Source organism: Onychomys torridus, chromosome 21 (assembly GCF_903995425.1).
Source record: "Onychomys torridus chromosome 21, mOncTor1.1, whole genome shotgun sequence".
Lineage (NCBI taxonomy): Eukaryota > Metazoa > Chordata > Mammalia > Rodentia > Cricetidae > Onychomys > Onychomys torridus.
Window position 1 is genome coordinate 16,418,722 of NC_050463.1, and position 21,499 is coordinate 16,440,220.

The following is a 21,499-nucleotide window of genomic DNA, read 5'->3' on the forward strand; positions in this document are numbered from 1 at the left end:
TATCTCACTGTGTAGATCAGGATAGCCTGGCCTGGAACTCCCAACTATCCGCCTGCCTCTGCTTGGAGTAAGGGCTGCTGTTTTCGAGACAGGTTTTTATGTAGTCCCGGGCAGGGATAACCTTCAGCTTTTTCTGTATCTACCTCCCCAATGCAGGGAGTACAGGTGTACACCACGCTTAACCTCCTATGAGCATTCTTACCTAACTCTTCCAGTATGAGAATGCCCTAGGGGCTGGCAGTGTAGCTCAGTGGATAAAAGCTCCTGCTGCTATTATCATCCAGGGGTCTGATCGGCTTCATTTTTCTCTGCCAGTTAGATTTTAAAAGGCAGGAAAAAATCTCGAGTGAAACGAGAATCAGCAGGGGAAGATCTCAGACACAATGGACAGAATCAGATAGGTGGAAAAAAGGCTTTTCTTAGGTGATAGGAAACACACAGAGCGTACAAGAAAGAGCCTCCCCAAAGCCATTGGGGAACTCAAGTGCCCCAAGTCCTGCGTCTCCTCGGGGGCTGGGATTTATGGGTCTTTGGGGAGGTCCTCATGCCCTAATTTGGGGTTGGTCAGTTTGAACAAAGACGGCGAGGCTGATAGGCTCAGAACTGTGGGGCAAACTGTCCAGATCCAGCCTCGAACTCGTCAAACCGGTCCGCCAGCAGGGGGGCCTACGGGCGGGAGGAAAAGCGGGCCAGGCCTCCTTCAGCTGCCAGGCTTTTGTCTCAGGTCGGGAAGGCGAGGAAAAGCCGGAAGTTTGCCGTCTTCATCCGCTGTTTGTGGCCCCCCTTCCCTAAAAGTCTGCGGGTCAGAGATCCTCACTGAGAACCTGATGACCTAAATTCAGCCCCTGGGATCCTCGGGGAGGAAGGAGAGAGCCAACCTCCACTGGTTAACCTTGGCAGGCACAGGCACTCCCCACTAAAATGGGGAGGGGGAAGTTTTTACAGAAAGTGTTAGACTAGGTATCTCTACAGAGAGCACGGATAGAGTTTTGGATGTAGAATATTCTTTCTAGCATTTCAAGAATAGGTTCTAACTCCCAGCCTGCCTCAAGCTATCAGTCAGCTCAGACAGCTCAGAAGCTGCACACATTTCCAGCTCTCTTGGGATGTAGAATGCTTAAAAAGGTGTTTGTCTAACATGCTTGAAACCCTGGGTTTGGCCTCCAGGGTTTCATTGGTGGCACAGGCCCACAATCCCTGCACTGGGAAGGATCAGAAGTTCAAGGTCATCCTCAGCAGTCAGGCTGTTGGAGTCTAGCCTGGGCTATCTGAGACCCTGTTTGCGCACGACAGCACAGGTTTTTATTCCCAGCAACCAGGAGGCAGGGGCAAGTGAGTCTCTGAATTTGAGGCCAGCCTGGTCTACATATTAATAAGCTCCAAGACAATATAGAGAGACCCTGTCTCAAAAACAAACGAGCAAGGAGGAGTCTGTCATGAAAAGCATACGGTGGCAGAGGCATCTACCTCCCTTGAGGGGTCATGTACTGACTCCTCCATTTTGTCTCGGACGTATGAGAAAGGGCCGAATGGACAATTATTTGGGTTTTCTGTTTGTTTGTTTGGTTGGTTTTTTTTTTTTTTTTTTCAAGACAGGATTTCTCTGTGTAGCTTTGGAGCCTGCTCTCCTGGAACTCACTTTGTAGACCAGGCTGGCTTCGAACTCACATAGATCCACCTACCTCTGCCTCCCGAGTGCTGGGATTAAAGGTGTGTACCACCAACCACCTGGATTTTTTTTAAATTGTTGTTGTTTTGTTTGTTAATTTGAGACAGTATCCTTTTTAAACATATTTTATTTATTTTTATTTAATTTGTATGGGTGTTTTGCCTGCATGCATATCTATACACCACATGTATGCAGTTCCCACAAAGGCCAAAAGAGAGCGTCAGGTCCTCTGGAACTGGTGTTATAAACAGTTGTAAACTGCCATGTAGGCGCCTGGAACCGAACCTGTGTCTTCCAATGCTCCTAACCTCTGGGCCATCTCCCCAAGGAAGTGTTTTATGCAGTGGGGACTACACTCAAACTCACTGTGTAGCCCTCCTCCTCTTCCTCCCAGGTACTGGGATACAGGCATGTACCACAAGGCCTTGCGTGATTCCATTTATATTCAAGTATTTCACAGCTGAGAAAATAGTGTGGGATGAGGGGTAGAAGTTGTTTCTGTAACCAGAAGTGATACAGGTACATAACTGAAACGTTTCCTTTTGTGTTCACAGAGTTTTCCCATTGTTGACATCTTACAAAACCATGGAGCTTTATCAAAACTAAGACATTAGTAGCGGTGCAGTATTACTTATTACATTATTATTGTTATTATTATTTTATTTAGAATTCCCCAACTTTTTTTTTTAATTAATTTTTTCCCCTATCCCCGTGTTACAGTAACAATGAAGGCCTTTTTAGGGAAAATTTCCAGTCAAGAGAATCAGTGGCCTGGGTAAAGAGACCTACCATTCCAGCTGTGCTGGGGTCAATCACCTGGCTAAGGGATCACTTTTAGGAAGGTGGGTTCACCTTGAGCATTGCTAGACAGAGAGGTGGGAAATTAGCCCTTTAATGAGATACTCTTCCTTCCCAGAATTCCCTCTTCCTGGTCCAGTCCTTACTAGCTGAGCAGTCCAGAGGTTCTGCCGGGAGATGAAAGGTGCACTTTTTCCTTTTTCTCCAGTCTTTTCTTTCTGTGGCTGGCCAGAGCCTGAGTATGCTTTTTAGTGAGACCTGGAGCTTCCTTGTCCTTTCTTCTGAGGCCCTCCCCACCTTGTGGCTGCCTCTGCTGGCTTGACTCTCAAGAGGCATGGCGCTTTCTACTTCTCCTCTCCATTCTCCTCCTCTGGAAAGCTGCCGAGATTTATAGCTTGCCTACCCTGGGATGTTGTTCTTTTAACTCTAAGAAAGGAGTCCTTGAGCTTCTGACTGAATTCATTCTGAAATTCTTTGACTAATGAGACCAAGAGCCGGGCGTTGGTGGCGCAGGCCTTTAATCCCAGCGCTCGGGAGGCAGAGCCACCTCCAAGGGGACCCCACTCTCCCCTGTCCCAAGACCATTCCAGAATCCCATATTGCACTGTCTATTGTCGCTTGCTTCTTGAGACAGGTCTCAAGTAGCACACACTGGCCATAAACTCACTATAACCTTGAACTCTTGAATCTCTTGCCTCTGGCTGGCAAGTGTTGAGACACAGGCATAACATACCAATAGGTATGTTGGAGTCAGGGGGTTTTTGTTTGGTTTGGGTTTTTTTCAAGACAAGGTTTCTCTGTGTAACAATTCTATCTGTTATGGAACTCACTCTGTAGACCAGGCTGGCCTTGAACTCACAGAGATTCACCTACCTCTGCCTGCCGAGTGATGGGGTTAAAGGTGTGTGCCACCACCGCCCAGCTGTTTTGTTTTGAGAAGGGGTCTCAGTATACCAAGTGGGAGTCAACTCCTGGCAATCTTCCCACTTCAGCCTCCTAATTGTCACTAGAAGCATGGTCCACAGTTGTTGGGGATGTCTTTCTGTATGCTGTGAATGTGTTGCTCTGATTGATTGATAAATGAAACGCTGACTGGCCAGTAGCCAGGCAGGAAGTATAGTATAGGCAGGATAAGAGAGAGGAAGATTCTGGGAAGTGGAAGGCTGAGTCAGGAGAAGCTGCCAGCCACTGCCATGAGAAGGAAGATGTAAGCCACAAGCCACGTGGCAACTTATAGATTAATAGAAATGGGTTAAGTTAAGATATAAGTTAGGTAGCAAGAAACCTGAGCCATTAGGCCAAACAGTTTAAATAATATAAGCCTCTGTGTGTTTATTTGGGTCTGAGCAGCTGCAGGCCCAGGCAGAACTGGATATAACTCCAGCTACACACTGTGGCTGGACAGTGAACCCACAGCTTTGCACATGGTAGGCAAGCTCTCTCCATATATCATGTATTAGGTACTATATCACTGTCGTCTCTTTCAATCCATGGGGGTCTAACTCTCAGTCTTTTTTTCTATCCTTTTCTGAGCCTGATGTTTTTGAACAGTGCTGGTCAGGTGTTGGACACACTATTCCTTGACTGGGGTCTGTCTCATGTTTTCTCACAAGCTGATTGATGTAATGATTTGTGTGTATGTGTATGTGTGTATGGGGGGGGGGTGCCACAAAGGTATAATGCCCATATCAGCAGGTTGTAGCAGGTATATGATATTATTACACAACCTTGATCATGTGGATAAAGTGGGGACTCCCAGGTTGTGGGGTTTTTTTTCATTAAAAAAAAAAAAAAAAAAAAAAAAAAAAGCAGGGCAGTGGTGACACATGCCTTTAATCCCAGCACTTGGGAGGCAGAGGCAGGCAGATCTTTGTGAGTTTGAGGCCAGCCTGGTCTACAGAGCGAGATCCAGTTCAGCCAGGACTGTTACACAAAGAAACCTTATCTCGGGAACAAAAAGAAAGAAAGAAAGAAAGAAAGAAAGAAAGAAAGAAAGAAAGAAAGAGAGAGAGAGAGAGAGAGGGAGGGAGGGAGGGAAGGAGGGAGGGAGGGAGGGAGGAAGGAAGGAAGAAAGAAAGAAAGAAAGAAAGAAAGAAAGAAAGAAAGAAAGAAAGGAAAAGCAAATAAATGAGTTGATGTGGTGGCACATTCCCTTAATTCCAACACTTGGGAGGTAGAGGCAGGAGGTTCTGTGAAGTTGAGGCCAGCCTAGGCTACCCAGTGAGACCCTGTCTCACAACAAAGAAATAAACCAAATAAATAAATAAATAAATAAATAAATAAATAAATAAATAAATGGATGAGCCAGGGAATTAAGGGCATTAAAATGACAAAATCTTCAGTGCCTGAAGAGAAACGATACTGAAGTTTGTCCTCCAACCTCCACACCCATGCACCCCTGCCACACACATGCACCCGACCTCCACACCCATGCACCCCTGCCACACACATGAACCCGACCTCCACACACATGCACCCCTGCCACACACATGCACCCGACCTCCACACACATGCACCCCTGCCACACACGAAGGATTGCATGTTAAAACCGTCAGTGTTATAAATACCCTGCAGATCTTTCTTTCTAAGATTTATTTTTATTTTATGTGTATGAGTGTTTTGCCTGCATGTGTGTATCATGTGAGTGTAGTACCCATGGAGGCCAGAAGAGGCACTGGATTTCCCTGGGCTAGGGTTCTTGATTGTAGTTTATGGGAACTGAACCCAAGTTCTCTGCAAGAACAGCCTGTGCATCACTGAGCTATCTCACCAGTCCCCACAGATAGAGATTTTTTTTTTTAAGCTAGTAGATAATATGCTGTTGTTTCTTAAAGATCTGTTGTAGTACAAATTCTAATTGGTCTTAACAATAAAAACCCAGAGCCAAATATTGGGGTAAATGCTGGAAGATCCATAAAGGAGACAGCCACTAGAGAGACTTCTTACCTCTCCCAAATTCTCAGCCTGAAACGGCCAAGTTCCTGTCTCCACCCCACCTTATCACTTCCTCTCTCTGCCCAGCCATATCACTTCCTGTTTCTTCCTCTCAAGTGCTGGGATTAAAGGTGTGTGCCACCACTGCCTGGCCTCTAGTGGCTAGCTCTGCACTCTGATCTCCAGGCAAGCTTTATTTGTTAAAACACAAACTAACACCATGATTTGTAGTGTAGGAGGCATGGTGTGTGTGTGTGTGTGTGTGTGTGTGTGTGTGTGTGTGTGTGTTCAGTATTCATTTTAGAGTGGGAGGTAAGCAGAGCCAGGCAGTGTGCAGTGTTCACTTGAGGTACAGGTTCCCACTTCCAAGGAAAATCTGTCACCTATCTTGTGTGGGTGACTCCAACAGCCGCTTGGGTGCAGCCTGTAGGAGGGCCTGTCCTTGGGTTCAAGTTGAATGGGGTATTTATCACCCATGTCAGTGGATCAATATGACAGAAGAGAAGGAGAAGATCGTGGAGGGTGGTTTTTGAAGAAGCGGGTGGAATGTTGGGCCTTAGAGCGTAGGCAGGGTTTGTAAGTGACGATAAGGGAGTCAAGAACAGTTCTGAGAAGAGGTTAAAGGACAGGGACAGAACTTTTTGATTTCTTTTGTTCCACTGAATCGAGGTCTCACTCTGTAGCCTGGGCTGGCCCGGAACTCACTATGGCCCCCGATAGATAGAGTCTGAATCAATCAATCCTCCTGCCTTTGCCTCCTAGTGCAGGATCACAGGCATTGGCCCCCGTGCCCTACTCAGCGGGTCCTTTTGAGAAGAGAGCCAGAAGGAAGGAAAGTGATCTCAGAGGCTGCAGAGGAATCAGGTAATCGACGGGGAGACTAAAGACTTTTTGGAGACCAGCAAGCAGACATTGTTTGGAGGCTGGGAGTAGTAACATGACTATAATACCAACATTTAGGAGGCTGAGGCTGGAGGGCTGTGAGTTCAAGGCCAGCTTGGGCTACGTGGGCTAGAGCATATCTCAAAAAGAAGGAAGAGGAGACAGAGGAGGAGGAGGAAGAGGAGGATCGCCTGTGGCTTGTGGAGCCTGTGGTGTCAGAGCGACATTCAGTGGGTCAGGCTCGTACAGCAGTGACAGGTCTGGAGTTACCAAGGGCTCAGAGAGAGTTTGGGAGGAGATGGGTTTAGAGGAAGAGCCAGGTTAAATACACAGTGCTGGTCCTGGATAACTCCAAGACCCTTCTGGGAGCGGCTAGGGCAAGAGGGACTATGGCACCATGGGATTGCCATGAAGGGCTGTTGGAAGGAGATGAGAAACCTGCTTGAATGGGGGATGTTGAAGGGTTGGTGTGAAGGTTAGGAATCTGTGCTCTGCTGCAGAGTACCAGCGTGCTGGCATCTATATACGGAGAGGCAGAAGTGCTTGCTGGGAGCTTATGGTACTGTGGAGGCAGCTGGTGACAGCCCCAGCTCAGTGAGGACTAGAATGATTGAGTCATGTCAGGATCGTCAAGAATGGTTTATTAGAGCTGGATGTAGTGGCACATACCTTTAATCCCCGCCCTCGGGAGGCAGAGGCAAGAGGATCTCTGTGAACTCAACGTCAGCCTGGTCTGCACATAGTTCCAGGGCAGCCAGAGCTACATAGTGAGACCCCGTGTCAAACAAACAAACAAACACAGGGCATGATTCCTTCAAACTGAATGTGGTAAAACAAGCCTCTAAGGCTCCCTGAACTTTAGAAGGCAGAGACTGGTGACCTCTGTGAGTGTCGGGCCAGCAGAGCTACCTGGTAAAATCCTGTCTCAAAATGACAAAACAAAGAATTATCCACTTGGTTCATAATTTAACTCTTCACCACTGTAAAAAGGGATTCACTGTCAGCCTGGCATGAGGCTGAGTCAGGAGGATTACGAGTTTGAGGCCTCTCTGAGCTGCATAGTAAGAGACTGTCAAAAAAAAAAAAAAAGGAATGGGGAGGAAAGGGAGGCTAGGCTGATAAATGGTTAAGAGCACTTACTCTTCCAAAGGACCCAAGTGCCTAAGGCCCACACATAGTTCACAACCATGCATAATTCTGGTTCTAGGAGATCTGACAGCCTTCACTGGCCTCCATGGGCACCAAGTAGTATACACAGTTGGTTCCAGAGACCGCTCTGACTTAGACAGAAGGAAATAAGACTGTGGCAAACAGAACTGGACCTTCACCTCTGTCTTATCGGGATCCGCAAGGGTGGGTCTTTATGAAGGATCATTTACAATGTGTACTCTGAAGGAACCTGCAGCTCTTCAGACATGACATCGCTGCCATGTATTGACAGGAAACCACAAGGAAGTTGCCTCTCTTGGTAGCCGTAGCAGCGAACAGCTGCGCCTCTATGGTTCCTCATGAAGCTGGTTGAGAGCTAAGGCATTGGCTGTTTGCAAGCCATGATACAGAGACAAGAAAAATAAAACTCATGCCTAGATGACTGTCCTTTCTGGAATAAAGTGTCCCAACTCTTGAGCTGTCCCTATAAATCAAGAGGTATGTTAAGAATAAACGTCACAGGGCTGGAGAGATGGTTTAACAGTTAAGGACCCAGGTTCAATTCCCAGCCCCATGTGGTAGCTCACAACTGTCTGTAACTCCAAGATCTGACACCCTCGCACAAACATCTATGCAGGCAAAATACCAGTGCACATAAAATAAAAATAAATAAATAAAAAAAAATAGTAAACATCACAATCTGAGTTTGCAGCGTTCCTAAGGAGGCCTGAGTTATATGTCATAGTCCAGATGAATCACACTCAAAACACTACATCAATGATTCAGAACGTGTGCAGCTTGACAATGTTCGTGGGAGTACGCCTGACATCATTCTGGAGCACTGATGGGCAGTCCTTAGGACTAAGGAAGAAAGAGAGAATTAGGGACAGAGGAGGAAGAGGAAAGTCATGACTGGGGGTGTTTGTGAGAAAACAGGGACTTCTGGGAATCTCAAGAGAAGGCTTGTTTTGCTTTGTTGGTTTCTGAGAGGGTCTTACTCTGTAGTTCAGGCTGGCCAGGAACCAGCTATAGAGGCCAGTCTGGCCTCTGCCTTGAAGTGACCTTCCCAGGTTCTATGCTTCTTCCCCATGCTGGTATTACAAGCATGTACCTCCACGCTCTGCCCCCAATTTTTTTTCTTGGCAGTACTGGCCTCTCCATCTTATCCCTCCTACCTTTGCTGTCCGAGTTCTGGGATTATAGGTCTATGCCTCTATTTGAAATGCTTCCATTTTAATGAGCAATTAAAGTTCTGTAGAGATTGGGGTTCAAGATGGTGTTCCTGTCTTTATACAGTTTCTCAAGGAGTTTGTGGCTTCAATGGTCAGACTGACAACTTCAGGGTATAAAACAGAACTGGTATCAGCCAGGTTGCTATCCAGTTCTAGATCATATTCATTTTTATTTTATTAAGAATTATTTATCTTTATTGTACGGGCATGGGTGTTTTGTAGGTATATAAGTCTGTGTACCGTGTATGTACAGAAGAGGAAGTTGGATCCCCTGGAACTGGAGTTATAGATGGTTGGTAGGTATCACATGAGTGCTGGGAATTGAATACGGGTTCTTTGGAAGAGAATACAGTGCTCTTAACTGCTGAGCCATCTCTCCAGCCCCAAGATAATTATGTCTTAATGAGACATACTCCTTTCCTTTATTACAGATTTACTCAAAGAGTCTTGTGTCTTTGGGAGCAGTGAGATGGCTCGGCAGGCCATCAATTTCTGGGGCCCTTCTGGTAAAAAGAACTGGCCGGGCCGGGCAGTGGTGGCGCACGCTTTTAATGCCAGCACTTGGGAGGCAGAAGCAGGTGGATCTCAGCCTGGGCTACCAAGTGAGTTCCAGGAAAGGTGCAAAGCTACACAGAGAAACCCTGTCTTAGAAAAGAGAGAGAGAGAGAGAGAGAGAGAGAGAGAGAGAGAGAGAGCTGACTCCCACAGGTTGTCCTGACCTACATATGCACACACAGTAGCATGTGTACAGTAACACACACACCAATAAGTAAAATAAATGTGCTAAAAGTTAATTAAGAAAAAAAAGGTTCTCAGAGCTGGAGAGATGGTTCAGTAGTTCACTGTTCTTGCTGAGGTCCTGTGCTGACTATGCCGACCATCCATGTTCTGTACTATTCATGTCAAGCACCCCACAGTGGCCTGTAACCCCAGTCCCATAGAGATCTGATACCTCTGGCTTCCATGGACACCTGCATTCATGTACACACACACTCGAGAGCACACACACACACACACACACACACACACACACACACTAAACCTTAAAAATAAAATTAAATAAATAAAATTAAAAAAAAAAACAATCTGGATTTTTCAAATCTGCATTTTTCAGGGCCTTATTGGCTACTGGTCTGAAATCTTCCTTAGCAACTGGTTCACTCAGCCAAGCATTTGTCAATCGGGAGAAGGGATGTTAGGTGTGTTCTCGGAATGTTAGGTGTGTTCTCACAGTGTACTTCCTTCTCTATTTCACTTAGTCTTCAGACTGTGAGCACTTATCACTCATCCCCAGTGACATGGGAAAACTGGTTACAAACTTATCTCTTTTGGTGCACAGGGCCTCCAAGACCTGGTCCTAGATCTGTGGACTGCAAAGCCTATAGGCATCTGCCGGTGTGGCCTCGCTGCTGTCAACCTGGAAGCCTGTGTCTCGGCAGTCAAATGTTAGAGAGACTTCTGTGTGTCTGATATGCCCTAGTTCCTAATCTGCAGCTGAACCCCATGGGAGCTTGGGGATCAGGGCTCAGCTTTACCCAGAGCTTTTTTTTTTTTTTTTTCCCCCTTGAGACAGGGTTTCTCTGTGTAGTTTTGCACCTTTCCTGGATTTTGCTTTGTAGACCAGGCTGGTCTGGAACTCACAAAGATCCGCCTGCCTTTGCCTCCCAAGTGCTGGGATTAAAGGCATGCGCCACCACCGTCTGGCAACCGAGTTTATATTCTTCCCTACTGGTATCAATCTTTCTATCTGCCTGGCTATAAAACAGTTGTACTTTGCCTACATCTTATAAAAACACTCACTCATCAGAACGAAAGTCGTAAAGCAGAATAGCCCTTGTAACCATAGGAACCTTCCCTTTCTGCTTCCTACACAGGGTTGTGGGAGGACAGAGGATCCTGCCTGGTGGCTGTCACCCACCCACTCCCTTTGGCTGCCTGCTAACTTCTGCCTTCTCATCACCCCAGAAGGCAATTCTTAGAAAAACACTCAGGGATTGTTAACACGAGAGCCTTACCGTGTAACAGACAGGCATGGGTGTGTTTGTGTATAGGTCCCCAGGATTGAGACAGAGCCATTACTTGTGTCAAAGGACATGCCTTTTCAGCCAGTTCCTACATGATTCTTCTTTTTCTTTCTTGAGTTTCTTTCTTTCAAACTCCTGGACTCAAGCAATCTTCCTGCCTCAGCCTCCCAAGTAGCTAGATCGACAGGTGAGCATCCCTGCACCCAGCCTCCAGTCCCACATGGTTTTTCTTAAGATTAAAAAATGTGTTCACATGTGAGGACAGGTGAGTGCATGCAGGGATGGGTGCCCATGGAGACCAGAAGAGGGTGGCTGAGTCACCTGATATACATGCTGGATGTGAACTCAGAGCCTTTAGGATCATTATCCCCGAAGTTGGGCTCCACTTTCTCTAGTTCTTTTCCTAAACACAATCCTTGTCCTAAACTCCCTGATAGAAAATTAAAATGAAACAAACAGAAAACTAAAAACCAAGTCTAGGGCCAGCCTGTTCTGCATAGTGACTTCCAGGCCAGTCAGGGCTATGGAGTGAGATCCTGTCTCAAAAGCAAACCACCAGCAACAAAAACCCACCAAGCATGCTAATGAGTTGTGCCTCCCTGCTTAGGTTTTATTTTTTTAAGTTCCTGGTATTGAACCCAGGGCTTTAGGAAAGCACCCTTTCACTGGTCCACATCCCTCCTTCAGCTCAATCTTTCTTTCTTTTTCTTCGTATGACTGTCTAATTATTTTACTTCTTGCTTTTTTTTTTTGGTTTTTTGAGACAGGGTTTCTCTGTGTAGCTTTGTGCCTTTCCTGGAACTTGCTTTGGAGACCAGGCTGGACTCGAACTCACAGAGATCCGCCTGCCTCTGCCTCCCGAGTGCTGGGATTATAGGCGTGCGCCACCACCGCCCGGCTATTTTACTTCTTTTACTAATGTTCACACGCTTTATTGTGTGTACGTGAATACACCAGCGCAAGCTCCTGCATAGGCATGTGTGCCACAGCACAATCAGAGGACAGCCTGTGGGAGTCAGGTCTGTCTCTCTATGTGTGAGTTCCAGGGATCGAACCCGGGCCATCAGACACGGCAGGAAGTACCTTAGCCACTGAGCCAGCCCTCTACTCTCCTTCCCTCACACCGGCTTTATAAAAAAAAAAACAAAACAAACAAACAAAAAAGCTACAAACTGTGTACAGTGGTGCTTGCCTGTAATCCCGCACTCAGACAGTGAGTTCAAAGCCAGCCTGGGATACATGAGACCATGTCAAAAGAAAAGAAAGAGCTATTTATTTGTTATGGACGATCATACTAGGCCACAACTCTGAGTTCTTTTAGAAAAAGAAGACACCATGGTAACCAAGCCCTCGTGAGTCTGGGGCTGGTGTCGTCCACACACTTATTCCCAGAGGCAGCTTTCAGAGAGAGTTAACAACAATTCTTTCAGAGCTCCAAAGCTCAGGCTGGCTACATACAGATCACATCTGCGCACCAAAGAGGATAATTATTATTTGAAAGTGTCCACAACTGACCAATGTGAAAATGTTTCAGCTGGTAAAGCACTCTGGCTAATAATTAAGCATCACTGGTTCTGTTCTAATTTGCTATTTAAATCTCTTTAGGGACTTGGAATAGTTTGTGCCTAAGACCACAGCATTTCAGTGATTTGTGAAATCATAGCTGGTGTGTGTGTATTGACCAAGTTAATATTCTTGTCAACCCTGTGTTGATGTCTCAGTAGTCAAGGCTTTGAAAATGTTTCTATATGAAATAAGCTTAGGTACTTCTGATTGATTCCAATGGGATTTTGTTCCTGGGTGTTTGTCTTTATAACAGACCTTCACACTGCTGGAAAGAGATGGATAATTCATGCAATTATATTAGAAAACATGGGCTACATATTTATTGATTTCTTTCTTTTTGTGGTGCTGGAGATGGAACCCAGGGCCTTGCACATGTTAAGTGAGCTCTGTCACTGAGCTCCACATTCATCTCCAGTGGGTTATTTTTATTTTACTGACTTTGGCTTCACTGTGGTCTCACTATGTAGTCTGGGAGGATCTCAAACTCTCAATCCCGCCTCAGCCTCCCAAATGTTGGAATTACAGGTATGCACCACCACACACAGCAGGGTTACTCAAAAACCTCATTAAAGCCCTGATATTACTCTATGTTCTGAAACTAACTCTAATTCAAATGACAAAATCATCTTTAAAAAAAATCTAGACAAGGGTTGGGATGTAGCTCAGTGGTAGAGCATTTACCCAGCTTCTGCCAAACCCGAACGTCGATCTCCAGTACTGGAAAGAAGTGGTGGGCAGCTGTTTGCTTCCTGGATGGGAAATCTATTTCTAGATATAAAAGTAATGCAAAGTCTGACAGATGTAACTAACTGGGTAGAAAAAAGGTAAATCAAATATAATGTAAAATAGGACTGGAAAAATGACTCAGAGTTTAAGAGGGCTTGTCCCTCTTACAGGGGAACAGAGTTGGTTCCCTAGCACTCAAGTTGGGTGGCTCACAACTGTAACTCCAGAGCCTTTTCTGGCTTCTGAGGGTATTCACATATGAATGTGAGTGCTCATGCTCGCTCTCTCTCTCTCTCTCTCTCTCTCTCTCTCTCTCTCTCTCTCTCTCTCTCTCTCTCTCTCTCTCTCTCTCTCACACACACACACACACACACACACACACACACAAATAAATAAATGTAAGAAAATTATTTAATGGGTTGAGGAATGCATTCAGCAGTAGAGTGCTCACTTAGGGTGCAAAAGGCCTTAGGATTCATTGCCACATGCTGAAAAAATAATGCTAAAATAAAATTACCCAGGTTGTGCTGTTTTATTATACAATAAGTTGTGATATTTTATTATATAATAGATTGATTATGGGTAGTGATTATGTGCTATTTTTACATTTATTTATTTTGTTTTATGTACATAAGTGTTTTGCTGGTATGCATGTATGTACTTCACAGAGCAGGGTGGATCCCCTCTGACTGGAGTTACAGATGGTTGTAATCTACCATTCGGGTGCTGGGAACTGAGCCCAGGTCCTTGGCCAGAGCAACAAGTCTTTTAACCATGGAATCATCCCTCAAGAACCCCACCCCACCTTTTTTTTTTTTTTTAAATGATATGGTCTTAATTCATTCAAGCTGGCCCTAAACTTAATAGGCAGTTGGGGCTGACCTTGAATTTCTGATCTTCCTGCCTCCAGCTCTGAAACTCTGGAGTGTAGACAGATTTTTCTTTGGGCCACCAGCTCACAAAAAAAACAAAAAACAAAAGACACAAAGACTTATTATTAATCATGAAAGCTCAGCTGATAGCTTAGGATTGTTTCTAACTAACTTAAATCAACCCATTTCTATTAATTTTCTTTGTGCCTCATGGCTTTATTACCTCATCTCCATAGTGTCCATTCTGGTTACTTTGTGTCTCCTAGTATCTCTGCCTTCTCTCTGCCCCAGAAATCCTGCCTAGCTATTGGCCATTCAGCTTTTCTTTTTGTTCTTATCAAACCAATGACAGTGATATATCTTCACTCAGTGTAAAGAAATATTCCACAACATTTCCCCCTTTTTGTCTAAATAAGAATAAAGTTTTAACTTTAACAATGCAAAACTACATTACACAAGAACAATTACTAGGCAGTTGGGGCTGACCTTGAATTTCTAATCCTCCTGCCTCCACTTCCGAAATGCTGGAGTGCTGGGTTTGTAGATATAGCCTATAGATTTTAAAAGCTATACAAAAGATTTCTTTTGTTTTCTTTTTTTCTTTTTTTCATACATATGGGTGTGGTGTTTTGCCTGGGGGTATGTCTGTGTACCTCTTGCATGCCTGCCAACAGAGGCCAGGTGAGGGTGTCAGATCCTAGGAACTGGAGTTACAGAAGGTTGTGAGCTACCATGTACGTGATGGGAACTGAACCAGGGTCCTGTGGACGAGCAGCCAATGTGCTTAACCACTAAGCAACCTCTCCAGACCTAGAAGAAAAGGAAGAAAAGGTTTTAAATGTTTTTTTTTTTTTTTTTTTTTTTTGCCACAAAGAAATGAAAATGTTGCCAGGCAGTGGTGGCGCACGCCTTTAATCCCAGCACTTGGGAGGCAGAGGCAGGTGGATCTCTGTGAGTTTGAGGCCACCCTGGGCTACAAAGTGAGTTCCAGGAAAGGCGCAAAGCTACACAGAGAAACCCTGTCTCAAACAACAACAACAACAACAACAATAACAACAACAACAAAAAAGAAATGAAAATGTTTGAGGAGATAAATATGTTTACTCTGATTCAAACATTATACAGTGTTTACCTGTATCAAAATATCCCATGAGGGCCAGTGAGGGGACCCAGCAGGCAAAGGCTCCAGCCACCACACCAGAGGTACCTGAGTTAAATCCCTAGTCCCCATTTCCCATGGTGGAAGAAAAGAAGCTATTCTTTTTGGGTTTTTTTTTTTTTTTTTGGTTTTTTTTCAAGACAGGGCTTCTCTGTGGTTTATGTGCCTGTCCTGGATCTCACTTTGTAGACCAGGCTGGTCTCGAACTCACAGAGTTCCGCCTGGCTCTGCCTCCTAAGCGCTGGGATTAAAGGCGTGCGCCACCGCCGCCTGGCGAACCTATTCTTACAAGTTGCCCTCTGACCACCACAGACGCACCCTGTCACATGCTCACTCACACACACACTGAGTAAATAAAATATAGTAAAATGTTAGACAAAATATATGAGATGTATGTGTATACTCTTTTATGTGTGCCAATTAAATAAACGTGATTTCCATCGGAAGCCTATCTAGTCGATAAGCTCTTAACTTAGTGACATTTTATTAATTTGCATCTGTTGAGACCAGCTTTGTAGTAAGTTTCTAAAACCAGGCATGGTGTCTCACGTCTATAATCTCAGTACTCTGGAAACTGAGGCAGGAAGAATTGTCTCAAATTTGAGGACAACTTTGATTACATAGTGGGTTCCAGATCAGCCTGGGTTCCAGAAAAAGACCCTGTCTAAAAAAACCATATTTTTTTTTTTGGCACATACATGTAGCTGTTGATACAGGATCTCTCTCTACATCTCTGGCTGTACTGGAACTCAGGATGTAGACCAGGCTGGCTTTGAACTCACAAAGACCCTCCTGCCTCTGTCTCTGAAGTGCTGGGATTAAAGGAATGTGCCACTGTGCCAGGCACAAAAGGGGTACTTCTTGATTAAGGTTCTTCGCTTAACCAAGTCCTCTATGTTTACTGTTTGTTTGCTTTTTAAGCAAGGTTTTGCTAGGTAACCCAAGTTGGCCTGCTTCCTCCATCTCCACTGAGCTAATTACGGGTGTGAACCAGCAGGCTTGGCCCAATCACTCACAGGATCAGCCATGGTGCTAGTCACAAGTTAGGAACCAGACGCTCGCTCTACAACACAGCAATATTCTGTCTCGAAAAAGCAAAAACAAAAACAAACAGTAGGTAAACTCGATGACAAGTTTGGGAAGCTAGCAGCCATTGGATGTGGCTAGATTATTACAGTGTATGGAAGATGGGAGATAAGGCTGGTGGCAAAGGGCAAATGATAAGGAGCTTGGATGTTATCTCACTGATGACTAACGTGGGGAGTGATGAGTGGTTGGTCAGATGCGTGGAGAAATTCCTTTGGTATTAGAATGAAGGCTGATTTAGGGGCAGAGGATGAGGCCCAGAAACCATGTGAAAGGAGAAAGCACCCTGGACCTGAGCTAAACCTGGTGAGGGGATGGTCATGGAGATAGAGAACAGGCCCTAGAGGTGTATGGGCAATATGGCTGGCGAAGTGTAGGAGCTTAAAGAAGAGAGATTTTGGATGATTCCCACTTTCCAGATCTGGTGGCTCTGTAAATTGTCCCATTCACTGAGACAGGGAGTGAGGACTGGGGAGGAGCCTGGCAGCAGATTTGGAGAGAAGAGTGAATTCATAGCTGAGTCATCTGGACTACAGAGGTACAGATACTGGCATTATTAAAGACATTTCATCTGAGCTGGGCATGGTGGCACACACCCTTAATCCCAGTACTTGGGAGGCAGAGGAAGGAGGATCTCTGTGAGTTTGAGGCCAACCTGGTCTACAGAGTAAGTTCCAGGACAGCCAGGGCTAGACAGAGAAACCCTGTCTCAAAAAACCACAAAGAAACAAAACAACAACAACAAAAGAAACCCACTAACCTACAAAATTTCATCTGGAGCTAAGGAGGAAGTTTAAGAATACACTTAAATAGAAGTAGATAGCTAGGTGAGCAGAAGGGCAGTCTTTAGTATTAAGATTGCGGCTGACATCTCAGGCATGTAGGAATTAATTACCCAACAAGAGAAGAAAAGAAAATTGACACAGAATTTTTGGAAACCCCCAAATTTGAAGGAAAGGTAGAAGATCATTATTTTATTTATTTATTTTTTCTTTTTCCGTTTTTTTGAGACAGGTTTTCTCTCTGTAGCTTTGCGCCTTTCCTGGAACTCGCTTTGGAGACCAGGCTGGCCTCGAACTCACAGAGATCCACCTGCCTCTGCCTCCTGAGTGCTGGGATTAAAGGCATGTGCCACCAACGCCCGGCTAGAAATTCATTCTTGAGGCTTTGAAGACCTTCGAGAAAGCCAGGTGAGGTGGATCATGCCTCTATTCTCAGCACTGGAGAGGATGGGTCAGGAGTATCATTACAGGTTCAAGGTCAGCCTGGACTATAGAGTGAGTTCCAGGCCAGTTGGGATATAAGTTGAGGTCTCACTTTATAAAAACACAAATAAAGGGGGCTGGAGAGATGGCTCAGAGGTTAAGACTGCTTCCTACTCTTCTGAGGGATCCAGGTTCAGTTCCCAGAACCCAGCTTGAGTGGTTTACAACCACTTGTAACCCGAGCTCTAGGGGATTTGATACCCTCTTCTGGGACCCATGAGCACCCCCACACAGGTGGTATCCAATCACACAAAGACTCATACACAGAAATAAAAATATATGTAGGGGGGAAAGCCCTCCCACAAACAAGCAGACGAGGTATGGTGACATAAGCCTGTAACCTCAGCATTCAGGAGGTGGAATCAAGAAGAGCAGGAGTTCAAAGCCATTCCTTGCTACTTAGTGAATTCAGAGGCAACCTAGGCTACATGAGACCCTGTCTACAAACAAACAACAAAAAGAAAACATCCAGAAAAAAAAGAACTTGACAACAACAGAAAACTAAAATATCTGAAGAAAGTGGGTTGAAGAAACAGAAGTATGGTGATATTTTATTTGTACTGAAATGTGATTTTATTTGTATGTTAATAAATAAAGTTGCCTAGGGGTCAGAGCTAATAGCAAGCCATAGCAGAAGCTGGGCGGTGGTGGCGCAAGCCTTTAATCCCAGAGCTTGGGAGGCAGAGCCAGGCGGATCACTGTGTGTTCAAGGATACAGCCAGCATGGGGACACACGCCTTTAATCTCAATGCCGACCATAGAAGACCTGGAGGTCTGTACAGACAGGCTGTGATGACGAGGTCATGTGGTTGGGTTTACAGCCAATGACAAAGCAGAACAGAAAGTCAATAAAAAGGACAGACACACAGGAAGTAGCCTCTTGTAGAGGAAGGACAGCAGCAGCAGTGAAGAGTAAGGTTTTAGCTCTTAGCTATTGTTCTGACCTCTTGGGCCCTCAACTCTGTGTTTGGCTCTGTGTTTTTATTTTAATAAGACGGTTACATCTCCAGAGAAGAACAATTCAGGAGAAGTTTCCAAACAGAAGAATTTTAGAAACACCGATGAGCGGGCTGTGAGAACAGCTCAGCAGGGAAAGATGGGCACCCATCACCAAGCCTGGTGACCCAGAGCCAAGGTGGTGAGTGGAGAGCCTTGGCTTCTTCAAGTTGTCCTCTCAGCTCCAGACACACACCTTGGCACATGCGTGTGCACACACAGAAACACACATCAACATGTACACACACATACACATACCATAAAATAAATAAACAGAATGAAATACTAATAAAAAGAAGGAGGAGAGGAGGAGGAGAGGGAGAGGAGGGGAAGAGGAGGGGAGGAGGGGAAGAGGAGGAGGGAGAGGTACTTCTTACCTGGGTGTGGCACATACATGTCAATAAATCCCAGTTCTTAGGAGGCTGAGGCAAGAAGATAATGAGTTACATAGTGAGTTAGAGGGTGGGATGAACATTTGAGACTTGTCTCAACAACAACAATAACAACAACAACAACACCAGGAGCTGGAGAGATGGCTTGTCCATTACCAGCACCTCCTTATTCCTGCAGGGGCCTGGATTCGGTTCCAGTACCACAAGGAGGCTGACAAGCATCTGTAACTCCTGTTTCAGAGGCTCTAACGCCCTGTGCTGGCCTCTGCAGGTACCAGCCATGTGTGCAGTGTGCACTGGTGCACGGACAAACACACACACACACAGGCAGAACACTCATGCACATAAAATTTAAAAATCAGTAAATCTAAAAGGAACATCCCCCCCCAAAAAAACCACCCACCAATAGAGTGAGAGAGACAAGAAACCAAATCGAAACAACCCACACACCACACTCCGCTCTCGCCAGTTCAACGAATAAGGTGAACAATGACACACTAAAATGGGGGTGCTGAGGTAGAGACGTGAGTCTTGAGACCATGAAGGTGGGGAGAGGGCCCGGGGAGGGAGGGACCGGCGTGAGGTGAAGTCATACTTGGTCAGGTATCTGGGGCACCTCACTGGCCTGCACTACATGCCTCGTCCTCTCTGCCCATGCGCCTGCCACCTCATTCTTGGCACAGTGACCGGAGGGACGTGTGATGACTCGGGTCCCACAGCAGAGGCTTCCCACCGCTCTTGGGAGGAAAGCCCGAATCCTCAACACCCAGGCTTTTAGCCTCTCTGGCCACATCGGACAAAGTAGAATTATCTCGGGCCACATTACATACATAAACACTAAGGAAAGCTGACGGGGTGATGTTGGTGTCGGTGTCTAATTTGTGTGGTATCTGCTACTACAAGTAAGTAAGCAAAACATCCTCGCCTAATAATCATAATTATGGGGCCGGTGGTGAGATGGCTCAGAGGGCAGAGGTGCTTATTGTCAAGGCTGTCGCCCCGAGTGAGACTCCTGGGACCCACACAGTGAAATGGCAGAACGGGCTCCCACAGGACGTCCTCCGACCCCCCCCCCCAGCAAAATAAATAAATCCAAAAAATTCTAATTATGCAGCCCCCTATTTAATAATAGTCTTTTAAATTTTTTGAGCAGATTCCCAAGCTTGTAATCACTAACAAAGTGGAATGGATATACCTCAGTAATAAAAGTTCATCGCTTAAAAAAAATTGACGTTTATTTATTTCGTGTGCGCACAGGCGCCACGGTCCGGTGCGGCGGTCAGAGAACAACTTGAAGCAGGTGATTCTCTCCTACTGTGTGAGCTCTGGGCACCGCACTCGGGTTGCAGGGCTTGGCCTTTAACCACCGCGTTAGTTGTTTGCCTTCTATCTCCGTGATAAACACCACGACTAAAAGCAACTTGCGGAGTCCATCACCGAGGGAAGCCAAGGCGGGGACTCAAGGCAGGAACTTGGGGACAGGAGCCACGGAGGAACTCTGCTTCCTGGACTGCTCCTCAGGCTCGTGGGCACGTGGGCAGCTACCTCTCTTATACCTCTTAGGACCACCTCCGTGGCACCACCCACAGTGTGCTGGACCCTCTCACGTCAATCAAGGTCAAGAGACACCGCACAGACTCACCTGCAGGCCACCCCGAGGCCGTTCTACACGCACAGCGCCGCATGCCACTCTCAGGGAGCCCTAATTCAGCTGCTGTCCTTCGGTGATGCCGCATGCCGCAAAGCGATGCCGCAGGTAGGTGTGACTGTGAGGGGGGGCAACTTTCCCTGGAGGACAGGGGCTGTGACAGTGATCCGACTTTGCAACATTCAGACTCTGCACTGGAAATTGGCAAGTGAGCCCAGCCCGGAGGTGGTGGCGGCGGCGGCGCACGCCTTTAATTCCAGCACTCGGGAGGCAGAGGCAGGTGGATCTCTGTGAGTTTGAGGCCAGCCTGGTCTACAGAGTGAGTTCCAGGAAAGGCACAAAGCTACACAGGGAAACCCTGTCTAGAAAAACCAAACCAAAAAAAAAAGAAAGAAAAAAAGAAAATTGGCAAGTGATATATCTATGTCCACTGAAAATGGAATCGTAGGGGCTGGGGAGGTGGCTGAGCACTTTAGAGTACTGACTGCTCTTACCAAGGATCCCTGTCCCATTCCCAGCACCCACATGATGGCCCAGAGACAACCTTAACTCCATTTCCAGGGCATCTGATGCCCTCTTTGGACCTCCTCAGGCACCAGTTATGCACATGGTACACAAACATACATACAGACAAAACATCCATACATATAAAATAAAGCTGAAACCAGGGGCTGGAGTGATGGCTCAGTGGTTAAGAGGACCAACTGCTCTACCAGAAAGTCCCGGGTTCAATTCCCAGCACCCACATGGCAGCTAGCAACAGTCTGTAACTTCAAAATCTGACACCCTCACACAGACATACATGCAGGCAAAATACCAATGCACATAAAATAAAGATAAATAAACTGTCAAAGAAAAAAGCTGAAACTGTTTTTTTTTTCCTTAAAAAAAGAAAGCCATAAATGTACAAAACATTGTTTTCCTAGAACTCTTTATATTTTGTTTGTTCATTTGTTTTTTTAAGACAAGGTTTCTCTATATAGGCCTGGCTGTCCTGGAACTTGCTTGTGGATGAGGCTGGCCTTGAACTCACAGAGATCCTCCAGCCTCTGCCTCCGGAGTGCTGGGATTAAAAGCATGCACCACCACCATCTGGTATTT